The 25,949-nt window shown below is 41.3% G+C and overlaps 1 long non-coding RNA gene across 1 annotated transcript; it reads left to right on the top strand.

Moving 5' to 3' along the window:
- The first annotated feature begins 6,941 nt into the window (after positions 1 to 6,941).
- LOC148152650 (uncharacterized) lies at positions 6,942 to 7,492 on the top strand. Its single transcript, XR_015762177.1, has 4 exons — positions 6,942 to 7,065; positions 7,240 to 7,265; positions 7,354 to 7,369; positions 7,465 to 7,492. It is a non-coding gene; the product is annotated as an uncharacterized LOC148152650 (long non-coding RNA).
- Positions 7,493 to 25,949: the final 18,457 nt, after the last annotated feature.

The raw sequence follows: 25,949 nt of genomic DNA, 5'->3' as shown, positions 1-25,949 counted from the left end.
GGTATTTAAAATTTACCAGAGTTTCAACAGGTTGGCCATCGAGAGAAACTGGAACCACTTTAAGGTTTTGTTTAGATCATTTAATTAGCTCTACATTCTTAAGAGAATGAAAAATTAATAATAAAGACTTTAGTAATGTAATTATATTAGTTGTGTTTCCACCCCCACGGCACTAGAGGCAGTAGCAACCCCGAAAAGATGCGACTGAGGAGCAGATTTAGAAGTATAGCGATCCCTCGTTTTTCTTAGGGGTTGTGTTCCGAAAATAACCCGCGATAAGTGAAATCCGCGAAGTAGTTACCTTTAGGTTTTACAATTATTATACAGCATAAATACTCTACATTGAAACCAAAGAACAAAACCTGTTTTGTTCCAGCGGATGTGCGTGTTCATCAATCGGGCCTTAATGTGATCCGGAGTCGTGGCATTAAAGCGTCTCCTCCAAGCTGCCCAACCAGACTCACAGCTGGATCTCGTCAACCGAGCCTCCGGTCGGTTTCTGCTGATTCTGGTCACAGATTTTTCCAGCAGGCATTCAAAGTTTTCAGCTTTCATCTCCTGAATGGCCAATCTGTATTATTTATATTTAAATACCGTAACGTTATTGGCACACAGGTAGAGAAGGAGCTCGGAGACTGTTTAGCCAATCAGGACGCAGAACACAGTGCACTGTGAAAAAAAGGCACAAAAAAATCTGCGAAGCAGCGAGACGGCGAAAGGTGAACCGCGTTACAGCGAGGGATCACTGTACACTGAAAGCTACAGAATTTGGTAAAAACTGAGCTTTGCTTAATTAAAGACAATCAGCCAATCAGTGCTGCTGCACAGCTCTGATTGGCTCAGCAATGTAACTTGATCGTCTGCAGCAAGTGATGGCAAAACGGGGCGTCATCACGACTCAAGTGTGTCTTTACCTCCGTGGCAGAGGCTCCGCCGAACCCCTGGGGTTCGACCGAACCCAGGTTAAGAACCACTGGTCTAACAATAAGATGCACAAAATCAGGCATATCTGTGTTTATATTTATGTTTGTGGTTGTAATGTGACAAAATATGGAAGAGTTCAAAGGGGTCTGAATACTTTTGCAAGCCACTGTAAAATATGTCCATCAGCTGTTGTTTGAGATGCTGAGCTGAAGTCAATGGAGAACATGATGAAGAGCTTTATATTCAACATGAGTCAAAGTGATGTGGATCATGTAGATAAAGCATCTTTCATAAAGTGATTTATTGCACAGTGATCTGTGGACAGCCACTCTAACAGTCAACAGCCAATAGACGGATGCAAAATGTCTAGTCATGGTTAACTTATTCACCAAAGACTTGTTTAAATATGAACTTAAACTGTTTATGAAAGTAATCACAAGTGTTCCACAGCTGGCTCCCATTGTGAAGCAGCAGCTGTTCAGTGGGTTTGTATTTAAATGTCAATACTGCTTCTTAAAGACTAGCAAGTAAAATTGACTACATTTACTGCAATTTCCACTAGACGGTACTGGTTTAAAAAGGGCCCTCTTTGTGATATTGTACATAAGATATTTTATATTTCTTTTGGTAAATAATCTATATGCTGAGTTAATGAATGCAAGCTTACTCAAAAAGTATCAGTTCTTCTTGTCAACTGAAACACTACATTTTTATAGAAAATCTCTTAAAATTGGGATAAAAGCGTCTCTAGCAGAGATTAAAATCTCCTCAGTAGATGAGGAGTGAGAAGGATTTCTAATGAGTGACAAAGTCAGCAACTCTGGCCAAGACTGCTACCTGACCTACTTGACAGCTCACATCTGTGGTATTTTAATTACAGAGGTGGAACACCACAACCTCCTCAGGCAACACGCAGGAACAAAAGCATAACTGAAACACTTCTGGTGACTCAAATGTAAAAAAATAATCAGTAGCATCAACAAAAAATGATTTTGTTCATAAAAAATGTCTAACTTACCATTAGATTATCAATTACTATTTAATTATTATCCCAGATTATTATAATTAAATTAATTTTCAATCAAGTTTATTTGTATAGCACATTTTAGCAACAAGGCGGTTCAAAGTGTTTTACGTCATCAAAATCATAATTTCACATCAAATATGTTGGTCAATGTTCCAGTTATGTTTAAAATCAGTTCTAACCAGGTGGGTTTAGGCGAGATTTAAAGGAACTCAGTGTTGCAGCTGTTTTCTGGGAAATTGTTCCAGATTTGTGGAACAAATGAAATATGGCCAAACAGATTGGTAGAAACATCTGCCTTTTAAACTAATTGAGTTTAATAGGAAATGTTTCCCATCAAAAGTTTTTACATTTTATTAGTGGAGCATGGAGTTTCCTTTCACTGTTATTTAACTCCTTGCTTATAAAACATTTCCAGGATTTTAGTTTGTTTTTGCTTTTGAGTTTTTTTTAATATATTGTTAATGCACAGTATTCAGCCACGCCCCTAACTCCTCCTAACCTCCAGCGGACTGAATACTGACCAGCTCTCCGTCTCACGGGTCCGAAAAGCCTCCAATTCCAGAGTATTACCCCAAACAAGAATTTAGAGAACTTTTATTTAAGCTGGGAGCGGGAAAGATTCGTCCAAGCTCTAACTACCTTCATCCAGACGTTATGACCCGCTTCAGTTCATGATTCAGACATCAGAGTAGCCCCGCCGGTGTCCGAGCTCATAAACCACGTCTGTTCACGGCAGCTCTTTCCCTGTCATTAACGTGCACTTCTTACCGGCCTAGATAATTTTAGCGACTAGGAATAAGTCACAGGGTCATTATTTATCTGAACTAAAGAACGCACGAAGCCACCCTAATTCACTAGGACCACAAACTCTGGTTTTACAATAATCAGAAGAATTAAATCAAGTTGACTCAAATAATTTAACTGTCCACAACATCAAATTAGACTTTAGTAATTTTATTAGCAAGCTTTAGCAAGGGAAAAGACATACAGCATTTCAATAAACAATTAAGAAATTAAAACTTTTAAGAATTATCAGAAATTACTCCTACTTCTAGCCCTACACTGTGTCTTAATCTAAATAGAGGCTTTGGGGGAGGCAGTATTACTCGAACCCAGATGCAGAGACGATCTTGACAGCAGAAACTTTAACGTCCATGGATGGAGTCCTGTCTTTGTCTTGGCAGGATCCTTTTAGAATAAATCCAAAGTTGAACTGGTGAGAATCCTCAACGAACTCAGTTCTTTATCCAAATACGATCTTTGTCTATTCCCCATGTCCACTGCAGCATCGTTGTAATCCTTTGGGTTGAGTGCAGGGCCGCAGTCGAATGAGAATCCTGGGTTGTGGGTAAACGGATCTTGTTCCTTCCTTGTGCAGCAATCAATCTCATCATCCCGGGGTATCGTCACGCAGCCCTCCGTTGACTCTGCATCTCCGTTTGCTCGACTCGAACGCTGCGGAACAAAGAACCCCGATCCTCCTGTCTGGTGTCTTTTTATTCTTATCAGCAGCCACACACTTTCTTTCCTCACGTACGTTTTTCCTTGACGTCATCTGCGTCTTGGTTGGCCTCAACCTTCAGATGAACTCCCTTGTTTTTTAGAACTGAACTTCTGAAGTTCTCTGTTTGCCTTCTGCACCTGTTTCCTTCATGCATCTCAAAAATCTCACTTCCTGTTTCTGCTTGGACAGATGATCTCATATCCATCACCATCTTGGAGACATGATGTCTGTTCTGATGACCTAATATCTTGGTCACCTCTGCTCTCCTTTTGGTTCCTCTTTCCCCCTGACCCTTCACCTACCATCTACCTCCAACACAACATCAGTGACCTTTAGTTACAGTTACACATTTCACCACATTTCAAGTTCAATGTCAAAATCACATTCATAACCTTTTAGTTTCTCTGATTTAGCATTCATTTATAATTTTATAATAACCATTACTTATTAGTTACTCTTATAATCATAATGTGTTATTACAGACATTTCTGAAAAGAAACCAAGAATAATTCATTATTCTAATTATTTGACACCATGTTACAGTTACTACTTTCACCTTTAAGTACTTCCATAAGTATAAGTGTAAATAGTCTTATAATCAAACCAACATCAACCACCGGTTAAACCAATATTAATTATTGGTTTAATCATAAGTTATTATTAATTTAAGTATTTTACTCTGGGTTTTATCCAATTCCTCAAAATGTTTAGATTTTATTCCTTAAACTTTTAATGCCCAAAATGAGCAGTCTGAACTATTTTTACTCACTGCAGACTGGAAACTTCCTCTTTTTCCAGGAAACCTGCTTTTCCTGTTCCATGACTCTCTTTCTGCCTGATTATGATTTTTTATGATTAAATAGAAAAAAGTAGAATTAAAGCAAAGTTTGCAGGACACTATAACAACCAGATTAATTTTATTACCATCTGACTCTACTGTTGGGTCTTGATGTCACCTGTGTAATCAGTTTTAAAGAGAACTTTATTTATTGTTATTATTAAACTAAAATCTCCAGCATGGGGAAGTGGGCTGAGCTCGACTTTTCTCGACAATATATATTTGGTTTTATATATATATTTTTCTAATGATCATTAAGATCATTACACGTGTACTACTCTTTGGAGAGTTGCAAGTTGTTATTCAAAGGCGAGTCTTGAAGTCGATCGGTTGGATATCTTTGTGGTTCCTCATAATTTAAACTGCAGAACATGGAAAAAACTCACTGGATGAGATGGGTTCTGGTCTTTACTGCAAGAGAGTAAAACAAGCAAAGCTGACTGGACATTTTTAGATGTGAATAAAAATGGAAACCAACTTTTAACCTCATTCATCCAGGCTTCTTAAACCCATTCAGGCTTTTCATCAGTGCCACCTTAGTCATGACGTGATCAGACGCTGGTCACAGACGGGTTTACAACACATGCAGGTTTAAGGACCCTAATCAATACTAAATCTGTTTTTGATTCACACAGTTTCAACCTCATCGTTGTCTTTATGCTTTGTTGCATCAGGGACAGTGAATGAATGTGAATTCATTTCTTGGCTCAGGTCCTGAAGCTAAGTGTCTTTTGTCTATTGTGCTTTGATAAGTTGCCTTCACTTAATATAGTCAAGTGTGGGAAATAGAGAGCATAATCCACTTCTAACATTTTAGACTTCATCGTCACAGCTTTTTAAAGATGCCTGTTTGTCAACAGTATGATGAGTTGAGCTGCAGCTTAAACTTGTTCCCAGAGTCTGAATGGTGGTTATTTTCCGAGAAAGTAGGTTCAGTCAGAGAACAGAACCCAACACACTGGTTCTACTTGTGTTTCTTTTACAGGATGAACAATTTGACCTAAAGACAAATTCCTCTCATGTTGGATTAACGCCACTTTCACTTCTACAATGGGTGATGATGTCTATTGGTTTGATGATTAATATTTATTTAAAATTCTAATTAGACAACTATTATGATATCTCTTTGAATTTGCAATAAAGTAAATCCTGGTGTTGAAATAATAGTGGAAAAATTAATCTTCATGATTTAGGTTCTATTAAAGAAAATCAATGGACAGCATTAGGATTTGAGAGGCATTTTGAAACAGTCTCTAAGTATTTAAAAATCCCAGTTAACGTATAAAACTCACCATAAAGGTAAACTCACATTATTGCATTCAATTATTACAAGCTGCTTTACATTTTGTTTTAGTTTTTCAAAATAATAAAAAATAACTTTTTAAAAATAAATATTTTTAAATAGTATTTAAGGAATTGTGTAAGTGCCTGTTCAAGAATCCACAGGACAGATGAAAAGGGGAAAAAAACAACCAGCCTAAAAGATTCACTGCAAATTATATCTGCTGAAACAAAATCAGGCTCAACTATTTCAGCGCTTTGATGCTGCAGACTAAAAGTCACTGACCCTCAGAAATCTGCAGATTCCAAACCACGATCTGAACTTTGTTTTAAGCAAAAACTAACCTGGAAATGGCTCTCAGGCAGAAACTTACGAGCATGAGATTCCCTTAGGTGGTGCAAACTGCACAGTAAGTTAGCCTTCGTTTGGTCACAAGTATTGGATTTCCAAACTTCCAGGTGTTTATAAGTGTTTTCAGTTGTTAATAATCCTAATCACCAACGTTGGACATGGTAGTCCAACATCAGTCAAGATGATATTCTGCTAATTAAAAGCAGTACTTATCCTCTGCTTTAAACAAGACCACCAACAGGAATCAGGGAACATAAATAAAAGCAGGCCTTAAACACAGCCAAGAAGCCAATTTGAAAAAAACCCTGCAATTCTAGAGGTCTTTATGGACAATAAAGCAATGTTAGCTTTTTTTGTGTCAAACACTGTTCATTTTTGACATAAAACAAAGAAATATACTTTGTTTTCAGTTGGGAAAACACTGGATTTTATATAATGAAAATCTCCTTACTTGAGCCACCCATTTTGTTTTGCGCAACACTTCTATTCTGAAGTTGATGGAGACGCACAAAGTTATTTTATCCGATCAGAATGTTTCTTTGTGCTTTTGTTCCCTTGCCAAATATTTCATTGCTCCACCCTGAATATACCTGTTTTACCTTTGAGGTTTGGTCCTCATTTTCTGTGACAGAGCAAAGCAGCTGGGTGAGTTTGATTCCCTGTTTTTCTTTTTTTATCGTACAATATTGAGGGAAGTTTGACCTGCGATTGTTGTAAAAAAGAAATGTCTCTTTACTTTGAAATTTGAATGAATCAGTGATTAGAAAGAACGTGCTCTCGTTTTTGATAATATTGTATAGTTAGTTGTAATATTACAACATAATATGAAATAATTACAAGTTAAACTCTAAACTGGAATCTACCAGAAAATTAAGAAAATATGTTTCATCTGAAATTATTCTCATCAATTAATTACCAGAAAATCGTCCAAACCCGTCATTTGCAGAGTTTAGATATACAGTAGATGTACAGTACTTACCTAAACTATTGTCTTGTGTTTTGAAAGGAGCTGAAACGATCTCGGTGTAAAATGCTAATAAAATAAATAGAAGATCAGTAAAGTGAAGACGGTAACCTGCAGACAATGGCGGCCTCCCAAACCTCAGTGCATCTTCTGCCACTCTTGGTGTTTGGGATCGGTAAGAGCTTCCCTAAACTCAGAGGAGGACCTATCATTTTCAAAGTTATTGAAACTTTGAAAATAACTTTCAAAGTTATTTTCAAACTTTGAAAGTTATTTCAAAGTTTGAAAATAACTTTCTAATATCAATATCAAGAATCTAATATCAAGAATTTTCTTCCCATCCCTACAGCATGTATTTTCACACTGGCCTTAACTGTAAGTTTGGTTCATGATTTTTTTTCTAGCTAAGAATATACCTCTTCATTTCTTGAATTAATTTTTTGTACTGTAAATTTCTTTTCAGTCCAACACAACACAAGGTATGAAAAACATCCTCATTCAGTAAAAGACAGTAATATACAAATAAGCCTGTATCATTGTATAATGCTATTTCTGTGTTTTTTGTCATGTGTAGTTCAACATCTACCAATGCCTCCCAACAGGTTTGTTTATCTATCATAATAGTTTGAAGTAATTTATTTTTAGCTGCATAAAGTTCATAAATTAATCGGCATTATTTAATTTAATGGTTAATAAAGCACTGCTTCAACTCCAACCAATGGTATTCCTGGATCTTGCCAAGGCATAAATCTACAAGATGCCAGTCGCAGCGTAAGCATTGTAGAGTGTCATCATCAGCATTAATGGTGGTGTCACCACAGCAGTGACGCCCTCTTGTGTTTGGTTTCAGACATTATTACTTTCTCTGCCTGTTTTTTCCAGATATCAATGGCAGCAGATGTGTTTGTAAGGGATCTTACTTGTAAAAGATCTGATCCAAATGCCAGCTTGTCAGAGGAACTGTTTCTGGAGATGGAACAAAACATCCGGCACTTAGTGGACTCGTCTTTAAAAGCTTACTTGATCCAGGTAATTGAGTGGTGAATTGGTATTATATAAATGAAACTGAACTGATGAAATTGTCCCATTTTATGTATCTATATATGTATCTACCACTTTTTTCAGTAACGAGTAATCTAACATGTTGCTATTTTAAAAACAAGTAATCAGATTAAAATTACTTATGCAAATTACTATGAGCTACTATTTTAGGTAGATTTTATTAGACTCAAAGTCCAAATTACATAAAAAAGAAAATAAATACAATAAAAGAATTAAAAAGTACAATACAAAAGGCTTCTAACCATTAAGGAGGCAATCATACCAATGTCTTCAAAGTACAGATGAGTATTTTACTGCACTATATTTAACACTAGTCAACAGTAGAATAATTTTATTACTAGACTCATTTAAACAAACAAATTTATACATAAGCTTCCTTAAAACAGGCTTCAAAGTGCTGACGTGAGCAGATACAGTTCACTGGCTCTGGTCCATCTGGGCTTATTTAAAAAAGTCTGAGTGCATCATTATAAGCCACCTTCAGTCTTTGAAGACTGGCTTTTTTAAAATTGCACCACCAATGTGCAGTATACAGTGATCTTCAATAAGATCTAAACAAGTTCAGCTTCACTTCATCAGAGCAGAATCCAAACTTACGGACTGGATGTTTGCCTGAACAGATATCACTGTAACCTGACGGTAAATGTCCTCATCATCAGACAGACGGTCTGTCAGCACATGACCAAGATATTTCACTTCCTGTGAGACATTCAATAAAAACCCAGTCAGCCTGAAATGTGGAAATATCCTGTTTTTGTCCTCTTTAGTGTGACAGATCAAAATGATACTTTTTGATGGATTGAATTTACCATCATGTCGTTCACCGTATGCTGAACACACATTAAGCAGCTGCTGAAGACCAGCTGAACTTGGACTAAAAATCACTAAGTCATCAGCATACATAAGATGATTTATAATTGTATCTCCAACCATGCAGCCCGTTCTACACAGGTTTAGCTGCTTAGAGAGCTCATTCATATAAAAATTAAACAAAATAGGGGATAAAATGCTTCCTTGTCCGACTCCATTGCTGACATGGAAGGATGCAGACACACAGTCATCAGGAATAAAACCATGGGTGTGCTGTGGTGGCACAGCAGTTCAGCACAACCCACATATGGAGGCCTCAGTCCTCAATGTGGCTGTTGCAGGTTTGATTCCCGGCCTGGTGACCTTTGCCGCATGTCTTCTCCCTCTCTCATTACCCTCTTTCCTGTCAACTAACTATCAAATAAAGGCCACTAGAGCCGATTTAAAAAAAAGAGGAATAAGTACATGTATAACAAAACCAGTGAAGCACAAGGCAAGAAGAGGGGCTAACCTTGAACTTGCAAATTTGAGATGTTCAGCTTAAATAAGATCCATTCCTATAGATTTATTTGCAGACAGTTCTTTAATTGCTTGATAGACCTTGTGTGTTTTGATGTTGGTAATATAAATATCTGTGACTGACCTTGAGCTTCACACTGCGCTCCAGAAAACTGCAAACATTGACACTAATATGAGCAGCGCAATAAACGTGAAAACAGCCACAAATGAATGAGTTTATAAAGCTGCACAACTAAACGCCATTATTATCATTAATATTAAGGTAAGTGTCACAAATCTGTGCAGCAGGTCATCTGAGCTGTGGAGCCACAGGAGGAGCGCTGTGCACTGCGACAGCAAGCACAGGGCCGTTACACAGAACCTGGAGGCTGGGGCAGGGAGGGGGGGCTCTAAATCCTACTTAGAGTTTTCCAGGAACACATTAGTGGAAAAACACACACAAATTACTAAAGTTTTTTTTTGTACTCTTGTAACCATTAAACAATCTCCTCTTCAGTTCAACTTTATAAGTGGAGACACATTGTTGATATTACCATTATAAATAACTTGCAATTAAGTTTTGGCAAAGCTCAAAGTAATTTTCACAGGTGGCAGAGCGTTGTTGTCAGCAGCTGCTGAAAGTAACCAAAAAATTACTTTTAATGTAACTTAGTTACTTTCTAAATCAAGTAATCAGTAATCTAACCAAGTTACTTTTTTCAATGAGTAATCAGTAATCTGATTAAAGTTACTTTTTCAAACTATGCCATCACTGTATGTATGAATGTATGTATGTATTGTCCCTTTATGAATAATCTGAATTATTGACTTACAACATTTATTTTCCCTTTGAGATTAATAAAATATTTTTCAATGAATACTTAAATTACATATCCAACATATATGCACACAAGGGAAAAACATTTACTAATATCAAATTACAACTTTTTTAAATAACAGGGTGCCAACCAATCCACAGCTGATCTTCTGGAAATATTTGGAGTCCTGGACAGTCTGAATCTGGGTGACTACCGTGACCCAACATTCATCAGACTGTGGTTCTCTCTGAAGATGGCTCCTCTTTTGCCTTACGTGGCTCAAAGCTTCTTAGTCCAACTGGGCAACCAGAACTTCAGCTGCAGTTCCTACCAACAAATGTATGTAAATTAAAATTGTGATTTTTGATATATTAGCTTGCATTTATGGTGTTGGGGAAATTTATTACTAATGTTGCAAAGGTAGCTACAAAATTCCTACAAGCTAACCAAGGACAGAACCAGAAGACCTTATTGGTCTGGAAGGTCAATACAACAACAGCAGATCTTTATTGTATCGTGGTGCCAAGTCATTCAGTGATTTATAAACAACAGTATTTTAAAGTCTATTCTCTGAGATACAGGGAGCCAGTGTAGGGACTTTACAACAGGTGTGATGTGCTCCATCTTCCTGGTTTTAGTGAGAACACCAGCAGCAACATTCTGGATCAGCTGCAGCTGGAGGTTTGACTTTTTAGACAGAACTGTGAAGACGCTGCTGCAGTAATCAATGCAACTAAAGATAAAAGTATTGATAAGTTTTTCTAGATTTTGCTGAGACATTAGTCCTCTAATCCTGGAAATGTTCTTCTGATGGTAGAAGGCCATCTATGTAATTTTCTTTATGTGACTTTGAAGGTTCAGATTGAAGATAAAAATATGTCAAAACCAATCTGGTAGTAAAAGAACAATTTATTTCCCCTCAACATTCACTAGTTCTGGCTCTCTGGGAAGCAACAACTACCAGAAAGCATTTGCAGTGGAAAACAGTGAGAATTTTAAACCACCATGATGGAATTTTGATTGACAGGTCTGTGCAGAATTATTTTCTTTTAGCCACATTGGAAAGTTTGTATCTTTCTCAATTTAAGTCAAGATGCTGAAAGGCAACTGGAAATCCTGATTTTATTTTTAATTTCTCTTTGGAGCAATTCTGTGGTGGCTTTGGGTCAATGTCTTGTCTAATACAGTTGTGCCCAACCCTCGGTCCATGGACCAGTACCAGTCCGTGGACCAATTGGTACCGGGCCGCGCAAGAAATAATTAAATATTTCCGTTTTATGTATTATTTGAGTCTGGAGGATCTTTTATTTTGAAAATCCTTTAACCGGATTCTCTCGGTTACTTGCGCACCAACATTGGTTTGATCGGTTCGTGTTCAGCCACACAGCAGGATCAACAAACCACACGAACCGATTCCAGTCAAGAACATCCCGATTCCAGAGGATAATCCAGTAAAACCCCCAACATAGCATTCGGGAATTTAGAATGACCAAACACGGATGACGATGTAGAAACAATAGTGACAGTTTGTGGAGACATTTTAAGAGATAAAAGAAACAAAAAGAAAAGGCATAAAAGACAGCGGGAGCAGCCGCTCTATTTGCTGCACTATGATTTGGAGGCGACTGTGTTTTTTCATAGTTAACATTATTAACTAAATAAACATATATAATAATGACCTTTACATATAATAATAAACATTTCCACATATCATCTCCGATATCCACCGGACTCTCAGTTGCGCGACATGTCAGCTGTTTGGGATTCCCCTCTCTTCTGACGTCACCGCGCTTTCTGATTGGCTACCTGTCACATTCAACAGGTTGTATTCTCGTTCCCAGTCAGGGTAAACCACACAGGCTGCGATAAAAGGGCCCAGACAACCAAATTGGGTATATTCAGGATTTAGCGGGAACATCAACATGCAGAAGCCTGATCTGATGGTTCACCCCCAAGCCCCCCTCCGCTCCGCCCGGGCCGCAGCAAAATTTCCAAGTCTTGACCAGTCCGCGGTAATAAAAAGGTTGGTGTAATAAATCAGGTGTACTTTAAGTTAAAGCAGGGGTGTCCAAGGTCGGTCCTCGAGGGACGGCATCCTGCATGTTTTAGTCTCTCCCTAGTTTAACGCACCTGGATCAAATGATGGCTCGTTAGAAGACTTAAGAGGAACAAGCTGAAAAGGTTCTTACTGCCACCAGGGAGAGAACTAGAACACGCAGGATGCCGGGCCTCAAGGACAGACTTTGGGGACCCCTAGGTTAAAGCCACAAAATGATGATCTGACATTGTCCTTCAGCCTAATTTCCTAGAGAGCTAAATTCACTCTCACATCAATTACAGCAAGCCATCTAGGCACTGGGGAAGCAAAGCAGCCCCAGACCATCACCCTGTCATTGCTCTAGATATTTTCTTTCTGAAATGTTGTTTTTGTGCCACATGAAGCAAGACGCACTCCTTCTACAAAGTTCTGTCTTTGTCCTGTCAGTGCACAGAAAATAAAAAAAAATCTTTTGGATCATGAAGAGGCCTTTGTTTAATATAAGACGGGCCTTTGTGTTCTGTTGGCACAGTAGTGATCCTGGTCTTGGAACTCCACCATTAAATCATGAATACTGACCTTGTACTGAGGCAAGTGGGGCCTATATCCTGTAGAGGTTGTTCTGGGTTCTTTTGTTTGCTGTTCTTTGTCTTTCTGTGGATAATGATTCTCACTGTGGTTCTCTGTAGTAACCCAACAACTAAAGGCTTCCACATACTCAGGTGTACTGTACATGTTCTGTGAGCAACACAGAATCTGCACACGCTTTCTGCAGATGGTTGAGATTTCATAGGCAAGCATACCGACCGTCTACAATTCTTGTGAGAAACTCCTTGATTTCCCACAATCGAAATGAAAACTACCAAGCTTAGTGGATTAGTTGGACACCTAGCCCCATTTCTTCTTCATGAGGGCAGCCACCACACAGAGCCACAGTCTAGCTGCTGTGCGTCCTTGCGACTAGTTATGCTGACTCTAAACCTTATCAGCCTGGTGTCACACACAAAACAGTATGATGTTTTCACCGTTTCCCATCAACCAGTTTACTGTGCAACACAGAATATGCATATGGGTGTCACACACTCAAAGTGGCAGGCTTCCACTTGGAGTATGTGTGGACCTCTGCGGAGTGAAGTACGCGGGTTCCTGTACAAATGGCTCTGCAAGCCTTCCCAGACTGTCAATTTGATCAGGTCATGATGTGCTGTTTGTTGAGGACATAGCTTAATTCAAATTGTCAAAAAGGTTCCATTTAAGTGTTTATCAATTATCTGGGTGGGGCAAATGCCTCCTGGCTGATCATACCTAAGTGTGGCTTATAAAACAACTCCCTCCATCAAAATATAGTTATTTACAGTGTGAAAATTACTTCTATGTGGCCAAATTGGTTTGGAAAGCATTACCTCAAATAAGACCATGACTTGCTTTTTGATTGACTAAGGTTACCTTGGGTGTAAAATTCTTTTAAATCTGAAAAATTTGAGAGACTTGGAAGTAAAAGACAATGCATAACGGAGGGGAAACACAACCTTGGAGTTTACCAAGCTGTGCAAATCCTCTGATTATTTTGAACCTGGAGGATGAATGCAGAATGATAAAATAACAGAACTCATGACTTCCGTCCATCCATCCATCCATCACCTTCTGCTTGTTAGAGTTTGGGACGTGGGGTTAATAGGGCCCCAGAGGCTACCCCACAAATATATTATCCCAAAGGCCTAATTATATGATGACAAAGTCAATTATCAACCTTTGACGAAATTTGGTCTAGCAATAAGTAAACATATGAACTCACTTTTCCCCAGAAATTATGTTTGTTAAGGACATTCTGTGCCTCACAAAAAAGTATAATACCAAATCAGGTTTAGATTGTTGCCGCTCCTCAATAGTAAGAGCTTTCCCTCATGCAACCAAAACCCACCACGAAGGTGACATTGTATGTCCCCAAAGCTAGATGACACTGCTGCGAAATAGCACAGAAAGCTTCCCGCCCTCAATTGCCACCAAGGTAGAGGGCCCATATGGAGGGAGCTGCCTGTGGCATCTCTCCACAAGCATCCACCGATGATCTCCTTCCAAAAGACCCAGCTCACGAAGGCTGTCCAAGTCTCCCTAATCCAGGAAAGGTTGGTCTGACAACTCCCGCAAAGCCTATGGGAGACACTTGACTTCACAACTTCATGACAAAGTTAAGAAACCAGGTTGGATTACAAAAGTGGGCAAAAATAAAATACAGAAATTGAATTTAAAAGAAAATATGAAGATGTGTATATTAAACAATGTAAAAAATAAATTATAAAATAATTTATATAAAAAATATATATGTTGATATTTTACAGGATGGAATCTATGTCTACTGAACTTCAGAAAACTCAAGGTGTTGACAGAGAACTAATCTACAGTAATTTCATCAAAGTGTTCCTTTCAAGAAAAAACTCATCAGGTAGGATTGTTACATTTTTCTGGGCAAAATATGGTAGAAAGAAACTGAGATAATCCTTAGAACACTCAACTGAAACATAAAACATAAAAACAATTATCAACTTCTAAAAAGAAAACAATATTCAAAGAAAATTATATTGTGCTTTATCATCTTAAACTATTTATTTTTACCAGAGCCTGGATGCAAAGACCAAGATACAGGAAGTAAAGAATGGCTCCAAAGAAACATTGGGATTTTTTTAAAATTTGCAACTATTAAAGAACTTAAAGAAATGAACAACAACTTCTCTGCCGTAAGTGAAGTAACAGATTTTCAAATATGACAAGTTTCATATATGTATGAATATATAGAACCACAATGTTGCAGACACAATCATATAAAATTAGGCTCAAAAGCATAAACACATGTTATTACAGATTGAAGTCCTGGAAAAACTTTCACTGCAACAGAAGGCTGAGCTAATACTGGATCCAGACAGCGGCGCTTTGGAGGATGTCAACTTCGTGAGGGACGTGCTCACAAGCCTGAAACTGTCTGGCAAGGACGAACAGCTCAGTCAGTTTTTCCAGACGTTTGCACAAATCAGCGAGAAGGTGAATGCTTCACACTAACTTGGTCACATTTCCCCCAGAGAGTTCTTTGTCAAACCACACACGAACAAACCCTTCTGGGGCGTAGAAGCGGTTGTGTATCCATGTAAAGCCAACGATTAGGTCAACTGTTGGACTTCTACCAATGAATTTTGACAGAATTTTTGACACGTCTCCATTTCTGCCCATAACCAGGATGTGGTGAGCTCTTGAACTACAACCTGAATGCTTTTGTTTTCAGAAAAACATCACCTTCATCACAAACGCAGCTGTACGAGAAACCATACTGAACATAAGCCTGACGGCCCTTGCGCCTGCATTTGAGCTCTTTGGAGCACAAGAATTCCAGCTGTGGTTCCAAGTCTACCTTGTTCCTGTGATGCCAAGCCTCCGTCCTGCCTACCTGTGGGTGATTCCAAAGGACATCAGCTGCGCATCCTACATGGCCATGTGAGACCTTTTTGTTTTTTAATTCAACCACTTCAAACTTTGGCTTTGTGTGATGGGGGAGAATGTGGTTCCATTCCAGCAAAGTGAAATTGTCCTCTCCTCTAGTCTCACCGGTCTTCAGAAAACATTGAAATTCCCTCTACCACCGGAGCTGTCGATGGGCATCAATTCAAGCATCGAGTTCCTCAAAGAGACTTTCCCACGTAGGTGTCCAAACTGCTTTGAAAACAAGAGTTTTGCTCAAAACACCAGGGCATGACAGCAATGTATTGAAGCCAGGGCTAACTTCGTTTTTGTTGTTAAACAGGTTGCTCGACACCAGAATCTTTCACGGTAAGATCACTTTCATAGGTGGAAAAGGCAAATGATGCACTATTAGAAAATGTTCAAGCTCCAATCACTGTTCCCACATAACGTATGCAATAGTGGAAAAACCAACACATCTGTGACGCAGCTAGTTTTATTCACTGGCCTAACATTTTTGCTGCCATTATATTCCCCCAGTGCAAGGAAACAGTTGTTGATGGTAAGTATTAAACCACACTGATGTTCACCAACTAATGCAATTTGAATGTCAAGTACCAAGTTCTGATACAAAAATCTGGTCTTTTCCAGAGAACCTCATCTGCGCTCAGGTCAATAGGTGGGTGGTTTACTGACAGAGCCAATGTGAAGTTTGCAATTTCTCTGTCACAAAGTTCAAAAGGTGGTAACCTATTTATTTTTTTTTATTTTTTATCATTGTTTGGCTCAGGTCACTAGTCCAACAAACACTGGCAGCTGACAACTCCTCCGCAGCCTTGTGCTCTTTTACCATCACTGAACATGCCTGCTCCGTGGTAAGACTTTTATGTGCGACCTGTAAATTCAAGAGAAAAATGCAGGTTAAGTACAGCCCTGAAAGAAGTATGTGGGAGTTCTGACAGGTGTCTCTTGGTTTCTCCTTTCATCCGTTTTTAAGGCTGACCGGCTTGCGCCGCAAACCCTGGCCACACTGCTGAAATGCTCGCTGGAAAGCCAAACGACATACCCCGTAGAAACGTGGAAGCTCTTCTTTCAGAAAGTTTCCTCTTCCCTGAATGACACCCTGGAGACGTTTGCCACCATGGTAAAATCCATTAGCTGTTTTCCAAATTTGCTCACCTTCCTTCCAAAGCGACGTCAGCATCTACCCATCTTTCTCAACTACAGACCTCCAACAACAGCAGGCCAGCCTTATCAAACGCCCTTGATGCTCTGAGAGAGGTGCGACTTGCCAACCTCAGCGACGCAGAACTACAGAGTAGGACCGTCATTGGGGATCTGGTCCAGAGAGTTATTGGGCCGTTCCTGGCCTCCCCATCCACAAACTTCCTGTTCTGCCTCAGCTCCTACAACTTCAGCTGCCTGACCTACCAGATTGTGTAAGTACAAATCTTGCTTCACACAGGAAAATATTACAAAAAGAAAGCTGCATATGTTTTGGTGTTGATTACCTTTCCCCAAACTGCAGTGTCAAGGAATTGAGCAACCAAAGGCAACTCATGAACAGTGACAAGCAGCAGGCAGTCTTTACTTATTTCATCAAACCGTTCCTGTCACGAAAGGAGTCATCGGGTAAAGCCAGGCTCTCGGGATCCGCTTGCTAACTTCTTGATGGCAAAGGATGTTGATTTACAGCCAGTGTCTCTTTCTAACTTCTCTCCAGATCCTGGCTGCACCTTATCCACCAATGGGAGTCAGGGTTGGCTACAGGCGAACCTCGGCAGCTTTGCTGGTTTTGCAACCGTCCAGGATTTGCAAACCCTCAACCCGCACTTGTCTACCGTAAGTGCCAACGGCGGCTGCTGATGGGTGCTCACAAACCAACATCTTATAACCCGTTGCTTTGCAAGAAGGACTGTTTTGACTCCATATGGTTTTCTTTTTTCCTAGATTGAAATATTGTCAGAACTGGCTCCCTCTCAAGTGGCACAGCTCCTAATAAGTGCAGGGAGCTCAAACGACACAACCCTGATTGACCTTGCCTTTGAGCGACTTGAAAAGGGTGACGCTCTGGAAAACCTAGACGAATTCCTCACACAGCTCACAGCGAACGGACAGGTAGGTCCCAGTCCCAGCCACAGCCAGTCACAGACTTCAGATGTACCAATCTTAGCCCTCGTTTGGGTATCAAAGGGTCTGCATCACTTTGGACGGAAGTAATTTACACAACTCTGTTGACTCCAATCTTTAAAAGTGCTCTGTGTAGTGCATTTCTCACACAGTTTACCGTACTTGTCATACTTTGCAAGGTCCTACAGTTCCAGACGGTCGTCCGAGATCGTGCGATGACAAGAGCCTTTTACATCCTAAGGCTACATTTCCTGACCTTCAGCTCACAAGAGTTGTACCTTTGGTTCCACGTCAAACTGGTTACCATCCTTGCCAGTTTCACTCCACAGATGCTCAACAGTACGATATCAAGCATGAGCTGCGCCAACTACCACGTCGTGTGAGTTGCATTCTAAAGAAGCGTCTTCAGAGACCTTTAGTTACAGTCTACTGGTGAGGTGCCATGTCAGAAACGTTTTCTACAATCTTTTCAGTGTGGGAGGGATTGCCAAAGTGTTCCCTGCCATACCCCTGCTTAGACGACAAGAAATCGCTTCTGTTCTGCTGGCCTACATCAGAAGCTCTACCAGTGTCATCAACAAGCCAGGTGGGAATGAAAAAAATTACTTTTGCCTCATGGATTTCAGTTGTACAACTGCTATGTTGAAAGAGCACCCGGAACAAAAAAAAAACACAAAAAAACAAGCCTGTAAATGGCTGATGACTTTAAATAGGGCTCTGTGTAAATTATGCCTACTCTAACAAATGCATATGTCCCTCAGCTTGCAGGACGGAACTTGAGACTGATGTTGAATGGATTGAAACAAACCTGGGACCCTTTTCTCAATACACGACTTACTCTGACCTCAAAGCCTTCAACCTCTCCCAGGTAATTGAGGCATTTCACCAAAGGTCCTCTCTACAGAATACGATCCAACAATCGGAATCGAATGGGTCTGCACAGGGCTCGCTCTTCCGTGCCTTGACAAAGATACATTTACTCTTGTTCTTGGTTTGTATCATCAGGCAACAGTCGTAGGTGTTCTCACAGAGCAACAGAAGGCTGAGCTAATACTGGATCCAGACAGCGGCGCTTTGGAGGATGTCAACTTCGTGAGGGTCGTGCTCACAAGCCTGAAACTGTCCGGCAAGGACGAACAGCTCAGTCAGTTTTTCCAGACGTTTGCACAAATCAGCGAGAAGGTGAATGCTTCACACTAACTTGGTCACATTTCCCCCAGAGAGTTCTTTGTCAAACCACACTCGAACAAACCCTTCTGGGGCGTAGAAGCGGTTGTGTATCCATGTAAAGCCAACGATTAGGTCAACTGTTGGACTTCTACCAATGAATTTTGACAGAATTTTTGACGCGTCTCCATTTCTGCCCATAACCAGGATGTGGTGAGCTCTTGAACTACAACCTGAATGCTTTTGTTTTCAGAAAAACATCACCTTCATCACAAACGCAGCTGTACGAGAAACCATACTGAACATAAGCCTGACGGCCCTTGCGCCTGCATTTGAGCTCTTTGGAGCACAAGAATTCCAGCTGTGGTTCCAAGTCTACCTTGTTCCTGTGATGCCAAGCCTCCGTCCTGCCTACCTGTGGGTGATTCCAAAGGACATCAGCTGCGCATCCTACATGGCCATGTGAGACCTTTTTGTTTTTTAATTCAACCACTTCAAACTTTGGCTTTGTGTGATGGGGGAGAATGTGGTTCCATTCCAGCAAAGTGAAATTGTCCTCTCCTCTAGTCTCACCGGTCTTCAGAAAACATTGAAATTCCCTCTACCACCGGAGCTGTCGATGGGCATCAATTCAAGCATCGAGTTCCTCAAAGAGACTTTCCCACGTAGGTGTCCAAACTGCTTTGAAAACAAGAGTTTTGCTCAAAACACCAGGGCATGACAGCAATGTATTGAAGCCAGGGCTAACTTCGTTTTTGTTGTTAAACAGGTTGCTCGACACCAGAATCTTTCACGGTAAGATCACTTTCATAGGTGGAAAAGGCAAATGATGCACTATTAGAAAATGTTCAAGCTCCAATCACTGTTCCCACATAACGTATGCAATAGTGGAAAAACCAACACATCTGTGACGCAGCTAGTTTTATTCACTGGCCTAACATTTTTGCTGCCATTATATTCCCCCAGTGCAAGGAAACAGTTGTTGATGGTAAGTATTAAACCACACTGATGTTCACCAACTAATGCAATTTGAATGTCAAGTACCAAGTTCTGATACAAAAATCTGGTCTTTTCCAGAGAACCTCATCTGCGCTCAGGTCAATAGGTGGGTGGTTTACTGACAGAGCCAATGTGAAGTTTGCAATTTCTCTGTCACAAAGTTCAAAAGGTGGTAACCTATTTATTTTTTTTTATTTTTTATCATTGTTTGGCTCAGGTCACTAGTCCAACAAACACTGGCAGCTGACAACTCCTCCGCAGCCTTGTGCTCTTTTACCATCACTGAACATGCCTGCTCCGTGGTAAGACTTTTATGTGCGACCTGTAAATTCAAGAGAAAAATGCAGGTTAAGTACAGCCCTGAAAGAAGTATGTGGGAGTTCTGACAGGTGTCTCTTGGTTTCTCCTTTCATCCGTTTTTAAGGCTGACCGGCTTGCGCCGCAAACCCTGGCCACACTGCTGAAATGCTCGCTGGAAAGCCAAACGACATACCCCGTAGAAACGTGGAAGCTCTTCTTTCAGAAAGTTTCCTCTTCCCTGAATGACACCCTGGAGACGTTTGCCACCATGGTAAAATCCATTAGCTGTTTTCCAAATTTGCTCACCTTCCTTCCAAAGCGACGTCAGCATCTACCCATCTTTCTCAACTACAGACCTCCAACAACAGCAGGCCAGCCTTATCAAACGCCCTTGATGCTCTGAGAGAGGTGCGACTTGCCAACCTCAGCGACGCAGAACTACAGAGTAGGACCGTCATTGGGGATCTGGTCCAGAGAGTTATTGGGCCGTTCCTGGCCTCCCCATCCACAAACTTCCTGTTCTGCCTCAGCTCCTACAACTTCAGCTGCCTGACCTACCAGATTGTGTAAGTACAAATCTTGCTTCACACAGGAAAATATTACAAAAAGAAAGCTGCATATGTTTTGGTGTTGATTACCTTTCCCCAAACTGCAGTGTCAAGGAATTGAGCAACCAAAGGCAACTCATGAACAGTGACAAGCAGCAGGCAGTCTTTACTTATTTCATCAAACCGTTCCTGTCACGAAAGGAGTCATCGGGTAAAGCCAGGCTCTCGGGATCCGCTTGCTAACTTCTTGATGGCAAAGGATGTTGATTTACAGCCAGTGTCTCTTTCTAACTTCTCTCCAGATCCTGGCTGCACCTTATCCACCAATGGGAGTCAGGGTTGGCTACAGGCGAACCTCGGCAGCTTTGCTGGTTTTGCAACCGTCCAGGATTTGCAAACCCTCAACCCGCACTTGTCTACCGTAAGTGCCAACGGCGGCTGCTGATGGGTGCTCACAAACCAACATCTTATAACCCGTTGCTTTGCAAGAAGGACTGTTTTGACTCCATATGGTTTTCTTTTTTCCTAGATTGAAATATTGTCAGAACTGGCTCCCTCTCAAGTGGCACAGCTCCTAATAAGTGCAGGGAGCTCAAACGACACAACCCTGATTGACCTTGCCTTTGAGCGACTTGAAAAGGGTGACGCTCTGGAAAACCTAGACGAATTCCTCACACAGCTCACAGCGAACGGACAGGTAGGTCCCAGTCCCAGCCACAGCCAGTCACAGACTTCAGATGTACCAATCTTAGCCCTCGTTTGGGTATCAAAGGGTCTGCATCACTTTGGACGGAAGTAATTTACACAACTCTGTTGACTCCAATCTTTAAAAGTGCTCTGTGTAGTGCATTTCTCACACAGTTTACCGTACTTGTCATACTTTGCAAGGTCCTACAGTTCCACACGGTCGTCCGAGATCGTGCGATGACAAGAGCCTTTTACATCCTAAGGCTACATTTCCTGACCTTCAGCTCACAAGAGTTGTACCTTTGGTTCCACGTCAAACTGGTTACCATCCTTGCCAGTTTCACTCCACAGATGCTCAACAGTACGATATCAAGCATGAGCTGCGCCAACTACCACGTCGTGTGAGTTGCATTCTAAAGAAGCGTCTTCAGAGACCTTTAGTTACAGTCTACTGGTGAGGTGCCATGTCAGAAACGTTTTCTACAATCTTTTCAGTGTGGGAGGGATTGCCAAAGTGTTCCCTGCCATACCCCTGCTTAGACGACAAGAAATCGCTTCTGTTCTGCTGGCCTACATCAGAAGCTCTACCAGTGTCATCAACAAGCCAGGTGGGAATGAAAAAAATTACTTTTGCCACATGGATTTCAGTTGTACAACTGCTATGTTGAAAGAGCACCCGGAACAAAACAAAAAACAAAAAAACAAGCCTGTAAATGGCTGATGACTTTAAATAGGGCTCTGTGTAAATTATGCCTACTCTAACAAATGCATATGTCCCTCAGCTTGCAGGACGGGACTTGAGACTGATGTTGAATGGATTGAAACAAACCTGGGACCCTTTTCTCAATACACGACTTACTCTGACCTCAAAGCCTTCAACCTCTCCCAGGTAATTGAGGCATTTCACCAAAGGTCCTCTCTACAGAATACGATCCAACAATCGGAATCGAATGGGTCTGCACAGGGCTCGCTCTTCCGTGCCTTGACAAAGATACATTTACTCTTGTTCTTGGTTTGTATCATCAGGCAACAGTCGTAGGTGTTCTCACAGAGCAACAGAAGGCTGAGCTAATACTGGATCCAGACAGCGGCGCTTTGGAGGATGTCAACTTCGTGAGGGACGTGCTCACAAGCCTGAAACTGTCCGGCAAGGACGAACAGCTCAGTCAGTTTTTCCAGACGTTTGCACAAATCAGCGGGAAGGTGAATGCTTCACACTAACTTGGTCACATTTCCCCCAGAGAGTTCTTTGTCAAACCACACACGAACAAACCCTTCTGGGGCGTAGAAGCGGTTGCGTATCCATGTAAAGCCAACGATTAGGTCAACTGTTGGACTTCTACCAATGAATTTTGACAGAATTTTTGAAGCATCTCCATTTCTGCCCATAACCAGGATGTGGTGAGCTCTTGAACTACAACCTGAATGCTTTTGTTTTCAGAAAAACATCACCTTCATCACAAACGCAGCTGTACGAGAAACCATACTGAACATAAGCCTGACGGCCCTTGCGCCTGCATTTGAGCTCTTTGGAGCACAAGAATTCCAGCTGTGGTTCCAAGTCTACCTTGTTCCTGTGATGCCAAGCCTCCGTCCTGCCTACCTGTGGGTGATTCCAAAGGACATCAGCTGCGCATCCTACATGGCCATGTGAGACCTTTTTGTTTTTTAATTCAACCACTTCAAACTTTGGCTTTGTGTGATGGGGGAGAAAGTGGTTCCATTCCAGCAAAGTGAAATTGTCCTCTCCTCTAGTCTCACCGGTCTTCAGAAAACATTGAAATTCCCTCTACCACCGGAGCTGTCGATGGGCATCAATTCAAGCATCGAGTTCCTCAAAGAGACTTTCCCACGTAGGTGTCCAAACTGCTTTGAAAACAAGAGTTTTGCTCAAAACACCAGGGCATGACAGCAATGTATTGAAGCCAGGGCTAACTTCGTTTTTGTTGTTAAACAGGTTGCTCGACACCAGAATCTTTCACGGTAAGATCACTTTCATAGGTGGAAAAGGCAAATGATGCACTATTAGAAAATGTTCAAGCTCCAATCACTGTTCCCACATAACGTATGCAATAGTGGAAAAACCAACACATCTGTGACGCAGCTAGTTTTATTCACTGGCCTAACATTTTTGCTGCCATTATATTCCCCCAGTGCAAGGAAACAGTTGTTGATGGTAAGTATTAAACCACACTGATGTTCACCAACTAATGCAATTTGAATGTCAAGTACCAAGTTCTGATACAAAAATCTGGTCTTTTCCAGAGAACCTCATCTGCGCTCAGGTCAATAGGTGGGTGGTTTACTGACAGAGCCAATGTGAAGTTTGCAATTTCTCTGTCACAAAGTTCAAAAGGTGGTAACCTATTTATTTTTTTTTATTTTTTATCATTGTTTGGCTCAGGTCACTAGTCCAACAAACACTGGCAGCTGACAACTCCTCCGCAGCCTTGTGCTCTTTTACCATCACTGAACATGCCTGCTCCGTGGTAAGACTTTTATGTGCGACCTGTAAATTCAAGAGAAAAATGCAGGTTAAGTACAGCCCTGAAAGAAGTATGTGGGAGTTCTGACAGGTGTCTCTTGGTTTCTCCTTTCATCCGTTTTTAAGGCTGACCGGCTTGCGCCGCAAACCCTGGCCACACTGCTGAAATGCTCGCTGGAAAGCCAAACGACATACCCCGTAGAAACGTGGAAGCTCTTCTTTCAGAAAGTTTCCTCTTCCCTGAATGACACCCTGGAGACGTTTGCCACCATGGTAAAATCCATTAGCTGTTTTCCAAATTTGCTCACCTTCCTTCCAAAGCGACGTCAGCATCTACCCATCTTTCTCAACTACAGACCTCCAACAACAGCAGGCCAGCCTTATCAAACGCCCTTGATGCTCTGAGAGAGGTGCGACTTGCCAACCTCAGCGACGCAGAACTACAGAGTAGGACCGTCATTGGGGATCTGGTCCAGAGAGTTATTGGGCCGTTCCTGGCCTCCCCATCCACAAACTTCCTGTTCTGCCTCAGCTCCTACAACTTCAGCTGCCTGACCTACCAGATTGTGTAAGTACAAATCTTGCTTCACACAGGAAAATATTACAAAAAGAAAGCTGCATATGTTTTGGTGTTGATTACCTTTCCCCAAACTGCAGTGTCAAGGAATTGAGCAACCAAAGGCAACTCATGAACAGTGACAAGCAGCAGGCAGTCTTTACTTATTTCATCAAACCGTTCCTGTCACGAAAGGAGTCATCGGGTAAAGCCAGGCTCTCGGGATCCGCTTGCTAACTTCTTGATGGCAAAGGATGTTGATTTACAGCCAGTGTCTCTTTCTAACTTCTCTCCAGATCCTGGCTGCACCTTATCCACCAATGGGAGTCAGGGTTGGCTACAGGCGAACCTCGGCAGCTTTGCTGGTTTTGCAACCGTCCAGGATTTGCAAACCCTCAACCCGCACTTGTCTACCGTAAGTGCCAACGGCGGCTGCTGATGGGTGCTCACAAACCAACATCTTATAACCCGTTGCTTTGCAAGAAGGACTGTTTTGACTCCATATGGTTTTCTTTTTTCCTAGATTGAAATATTGTCAGAACTGGCTCCCTCTCAAGTGGCACAGCTCCTAATAAGTGCAGGGAGCTCAAACGACACAACCCTGATTGACCTTGCCTTTGAGCGACTTGAAAAGGGTGACGCTCTGGAAAACCTAGACGAATTCCTCACACAGCTCACAGCGAACGGACAGGTAGGTCCCAGTCCCAGCCACAGCCAGTCACAGACTTCAGATGTACCAATCTTAGCCCTCGTTTGGGTATCAAAGGGTCTGCATCACTTTGGACGGAAGTAATTTACACAACTCTGTTGACTCCAATCTTTAAAAGTGCTCTGTGTAGTGCATTTCTCACACAGTTTACCGTACTTGTCATACTTTGCAAGGTCCTACAGTTCCAGACGGTCGTCCGAGATCGTGCGATGACAAGAGCCTTTTACATCCTAAGGCTACATTTCCTGACCTTCAGCTCACAAGAGTTGTACCTTTGGTTCCACGTCAAACTGGTTACCATCCTTGCCAGTTTCACTCCACAGATGCTCAACAGTACGATATCAAGCATGAGCTGCGCCAACTACCACGTCGTGTGAGTTGCATTCTAAAGAAGCGTCTTCAGAGACCTTTAGTTACAGTCTACTGGTGAGGTGCCATGTCAGAAACGTTTTCTACAATCTTTTCAGTGTGGGAGGGATTGCCAAAGTGTTCCCTGCCATACCCCTGCTTAGACGACAAGAAATCGCTTCTGTTCTGCTGGCCTACATCAGAAGCTCTACCAGTGTCATCAACAAGCCAGGTGGGAATGAAAAAAATTACTTTTGCCTCATGGATTTCAGTTGTACAACTGCTATGTTGAAAGAGCACCCGGAACAAAAAAAAACACAAAAAAACAAGCCTGTAAATGGCTGATGACTTTAAATAGGGCTCTGTGTAAATTATGCCTAGTCTAACAAATGCATATGTCCCTCAGCTTGCAGGACGGGACTTGAGACTGATGTTGAATGGATTGAAACAAACCTGG

Source organism: Poecilia mexicana, unplaced genomic scaffold (assembly GCF_051168715.1).
Source record: "Poecilia mexicana isolate PSO_F unplaced genomic scaffold, ASM5116871v1 scaffold_23, whole genome shotgun sequence".
In the NCBI taxonomy this organism is placed as follows: domain Eukaryota; kingdom Metazoa; phylum Chordata; class Actinopteri; order Cyprinodontiformes; family Poeciliidae; genus Poecilia; species Poecilia mexicana.
Note: the sequence above shows the minus strand (reverse complement) of the source record. Positions and strands in the feature narration are given on the sequence as shown.